The sequence below is a fragment of the Puma concolor genome, chromosome A1 (genome assembly GCF_028749965.1).
Source record: "Puma concolor isolate L17-30 chromosome A1, mPumCon1.1.hap2, whole genome shotgun sequence".
Lineage (NCBI taxonomy): Eukaryota > Metazoa > Chordata > Mammalia > Carnivora > Felidae > Puma > Puma concolor.
Genome location: NC_141667.1, coordinates 192,421,186 through 192,426,200, shown reverse-complemented (window position 1 = coordinate 192,426,200; position 5,015 = coordinate 192,421,186). Strand labels below are relative to the sequence as shown.

At 37.5% G+C, this 5,015-nt stretch overlaps 1 pseudogene; it reads left to right on the top strand.

Annotated features, from left to right (window-relative positions):
- Positions 1-1,428: 1,428 nt before the first annotated feature.
- LOC112860781 (glutaredoxin-1 pseudogene) lies at positions 1,429-1,788 on the top strand (annotated as a pseudogene).
- The last annotated feature ends 3,227 nt before the right edge of the window (positions 1,789-5,015 follow it).

The following is a 5,015-nucleotide window of genomic DNA, read 5'->3' as shown; positions in this document are numbered from 1 at the left end:
GTTACTTCCACAGCATGTGGAAGTATGCTTACTTCCACTAAGTATGTCCCTTAGTGACCAAATGGCTCCCTCTGCTTACCCTTAGTTTCTGGTCTCTCATCACTTAGTCTGTGAGGCACCAAAATAACACTGGTATGGCTCTGCTTCTTCCTAATGAATTCTTAACCAACTATTGCAAGGCTACCTGAATCATTTACTTAGATTTTCATAGATCAAACTTGGAAAAGAAATAAATCAGCTCAACTCATTTTTTAACGCCACCATATAGATTGCTGTTCATTCTATGCATCTGTGAGCCATATTCAAACACCTCTGGTCCAAGCAGTTATGGCAAAGAGGCCAAGGTCATATGTACAAAATACAATTATCTAGGTAGCTAGAAATATGTGGCATTGGCATGACAGGTATTCAGATGATTGGCTTATCCAATACAACATGGTCACTTAGGCAGCAGACGCTATGGATTCCTGAACTGGAACACTAGAAATTCTAAATCAAATAAGAAACCAACCACTAGGAGCACCTGGGTGGCTCAGTCGGTAAAGCATCTGACTCTTGATTTCAGCTCAGGTCATGATCTCACACTTCATGAGATCAAGCCCCACACTGGGCTCTGCTCAGACAGCACAGAGCCTGTTTGGGATTCTCTCTCTCCATCTCTCTCTGCCCTTCCTCTACCAAAATAAATAATTAAACATGAAGGAAGGAAGGAAAGAAAGAAAGAAAGAAAGGAAGGAAGGAAGGAAGGAAGGAAGGAAGGAAGGAAGGAAGGAAAGAAAGAAAGAAAGAAAGAAAGAAAGAAAGAAAGAAAGAAAGAAAGAAAGAAAGAAAGAAAAGAAAGAAAGGAAGAAAGGAAGAAGGAAACCAACAACATTCCACTACCCATTCCATCACTACTGTGATGATAGTGAATTGACACAGGAAGTCACAGAAGAGTTCCTGGCAGAAACTCACTAAGTTTCCATAATTTGAGAGGATGAGAGCAGACAGTGGAAAAGATGAAAACTATTCTATTTCTACTACTATAGATCATTTAAGACCTGTTGGGCCAAATGAGTAATCCAAGACATACGGGTTTACTAGGTTATGGCAAGTCCCCTCCCTGATGCAGTGTTTAGTAGCACCAAAAAGAAAGCTGGTTGCAGTCACACTGTGTCCCTGGACATGAAGCTAGGCTAAAGAGATGTTGTATAAAGAACTTTACCTGCATACTTTGACATCACCGCATATTAGAAAAGAAAATACAGGAAAATAAAAGCCCCCCTTGATGGGAATATCTATGATCTATTTTCTCTGTACCTACTTCTGGCTTTAGAACTTCATTGTCCAGTACAGTACCCACTACCATATGTGGCTATTTAAATTTAAATGTAATTAAATTAGATTAAATTAAAAATTTATGGGTTTGTATCCTGAGCAATGCCTACAATGGAAGATTCCTCCCTAGGAGGCAGCTGCCTGTCAGCATGGGCTCAAGAATTTGTGAACAGCAAAATCCAACCTGGAAACGTGGTTGTGTTCATTAAGCCCACCTGCTCCTACCGCAGAAGGATCCAAGAGCTCCTCAGTCAATTGTCTTCACAGAAGGGTTTTTGGAATTTGTTGATAATCACAGCCACTAGTTACACAATCAAGAATCAAAATTATTTGAAACAGCTCACAAGAGCCAGAAAGGTACCTTGGGTCTTTATTGGTAAAGATTGTATAAGTGGATGCACTTATCTGACAGAAATGCATCACAGTGGGGAACTGCTGAAGCAGCTAAAGCAAATTAGAGGTCTACAATAAGTATAGAGCAGACCCCAGGCTGATATCCCCTATGAAAGCTGGATGGCATTGCAGATGATACCACACTTCCTGGCGGATATATGTGGGGCTAATAGCTCCAGCAACTGTTTCCTTAAAATTCTGAAATATATTCACCAAAAAAAGAGGGGTGTAATTTTTTGGGAAAAAATAGCTTTTGCTTTTTTTGATTCAGTATTAAAACTGAGCCAACTTGCCCCAAACCACGGGTCTGAGAAGAGTGATGGACATCCTGAGATTCCTCTCGATTGGCCCTTCAGGTTCCAAAAGACCATGACAAGTTACAGCTTAGGATTCAGTCAGGGACCCAAAAGATGTCCTCTCTTCGACACGTGTTTCTTACGAACTGTTCTCTATATGCCAGGACTCCTCTAGCTCCAAGCCAGCGTTTTTCAACAAAGTTTATCCCAGACCCTCTGGGATGAATCTATAATTGGTTTTCTGCTACTGCTTGAAAGTTATTTTGTTGAGTCTGACTTTTTGGAATTTGCATTATGAAAACAATATGTATTTTCAATACGCTTTTTCAAGCTGCATGTGTTTCCCCAGTCATCATCCCCATCCCACCCCATCCTATCTTGAGAATCTCTGCTCTGAACCAGTGTTCTTAACCTTAACAATTGACAGATCTCATAGGAAATGTTCAACAGTTCTGTGAAAGGACTTGAGGACCCAATTTGAGATATGCCACATAAGTTAAACATGTTTGGTCTTCACTTGGTGCCACAGGGATCAAGGGTGCAAGTGTAGCTGCTGTGGCACCTCTGTTATGCAAGATGGTTGTCCAGGTAATAAGGCTGTATTAACTTGTTCAGAATATGAACAGAAGTAAAATATAAAATTTAAAGTGTTATCACAGAAAACTTGCAACCGCCTCCCCTAAGACTATCTCTGTGAAGTGGCCAAATTTGAGAAACACAGTCCTAAATGATTCTCTCTCTCCTTTTTCCCTCCACTCTACGAAATCTTTAGGGTCTCTTATTGTGACATTTGTTCTAGAATTGCAATATTAAGTTAATTTCCTTCTTCAGTCTCTAGTGTGAATGGTTGATTTCTTTTCTAATAAATAAATACCTAAAGATGAAAAAAAATTCAGTTCCTGAGCTGCACTAGCCAAATTTCAAGGCTCAATTGTCACATGCGGCTAGTGACTATCATATTAGACAATGCAATATAGAACATTTCTTTCCTAGAGCACTGATTGGTAGTAATACACAAGTACTAACCATCAAATTTACTTGATGAATTTCAAAAGTCTATTTGGAAAAATATATGAGAATCAGAAAAAATATCAAAAAAAGGGAAAAGAAACAGGGAATGCACACTGAAGTAGTATGAAAATACATGCAAAGCTGCTATAATTAAACAGTACTGGAGATATCAAAAGAAATAGAAAAATAGGTCAATGCACAATTTGCTAGTACAGAAATATTTCTAAATATATCTGAGAATTTAAAATTTTTTAAATATGTCACTTCAAATCACTGGTATTAGAACAATTAGATGTAAATTTTAGAGAAAATAAAATAATTATTAGCTACTTACTTTACATCAATTAAAAAAATTACTCCAGATAAGATTAAAGATCTAACTGTGTTCAAAACAGCTTAACAATCTTGACATAAAAAAGATGGAAAAGGCTTTTTAAGGAAGATAGGAAACCAGGAATAATTATAGATACGAAATAGGAAAAAATCCTGAGGTATATATAAACCTGAACCTTCAAATCAAAATGGTTTGCTGTGTAACATGCATAGCAATGAAAAGAGGCCATTATCTGGAAAGGGCTTTAACATATTCTAAATTTAAAGGATAAGAAGAGAATTTTAAAAGGAATCCAAGCAGGGGAAAAAAATGGCATCCCCCCCCCCAAAAAAAAAGCATACATTTTAGTCAAGATTCCTTTAAACAGTAACAAAAAATGACTGTATATTTAACTTCAAATTCCAAAAAGTAATAATAGTATAGGCCACTTGGACCACGATTCAATAAAGGTGGAAAAAGTTTTTAAAGTATACATCTAAAAAAACAATCAAATGTAAATGTAAGGACACAAAACCACACTGTTCTAAATAATTCCTAGGGCAAAGAAGAAATCAAAGCTCTAATTATAGACTGTTTAGAAAAGAAGGATACTAAAGAACCTCCAGCTCCTGACAAATGATGAATTAGCTTGAGCTACAGGATTCCTCTAAAAAAAATTAAGAAGTAAATAAGAATAAAAGAGGAGAGCTCAGATACAAAGAACTAATCTGCAAGAACCTCTTGCAGAGAAACAAAGAAGCATCTTCTGGAATCTTCCATTTAGACAAGCTTAAGAGGAGCCTGTCTCAGATTCTTTCCTTAAACTCACCAGAAGGTCTATAAGCTAGTGCTCTGGTTCATCACCCTTCCTTGCACATTACAGATAGTACAGTTACAGCCTCAGATGAAACTGACCTCACAGGCAAGAACAGCTAGATAATAAGTATATGAAAAATTATATTTTATAAAGATGCCCACACCTATATGTTCATTCATTCCCATATGTCCTTCTTACAATGTAACTGATACTCCCCTCACCAAGAAATGTGTTCTATGTTCTTTCCTCTTGAATTTGGGCAGAGACTCATGCCTGCCTCAAACAATGGCATAGGGAAAAGTGATCTATATGACTATATGACTATATGATCTATATGACTTCCAAAATATATTACAATTCTGCCTGATGTTCCTTCTTTTTCCTTCCCTCTCTCTCTTTGGAATGTAGCCACCATGTTGTGGAGAAACTTAAGCCAAGAAGAGAAGTCACATGTGGGTTTTCCGGTAGACAGCCCCAACCAGGATCCAGCCAACACCTGCAACCACCACCAGAAATGTGAGACAATGCAATTCCTATCACTCCAGTCCCCAGCCTTCAAGTGTTGCAGCTGAGGCCCCAGATACTGTGGAACAGAAATAAGCCAGCCCTGCTGTATGTTGTCTGAATTTTGGAACCACAGAAACCAAGAATGACAAAAAATGATTACTGTTTTCTAAAGTCACTAAGTTTTAAGAGAATCTGTCATAAGTTTGTTGTGCAGCAACAGATAACTAACACAAAATATATTTGTTACAAAGAAAAGCTTTATTACATAAAGTAGGATACAAAACAAGAATAAAATTCTCAAAGAAATAGGGCAGGCTTTAGATTATATGGAACAGGCACCAGAAGTCAAAAAGAATAATCA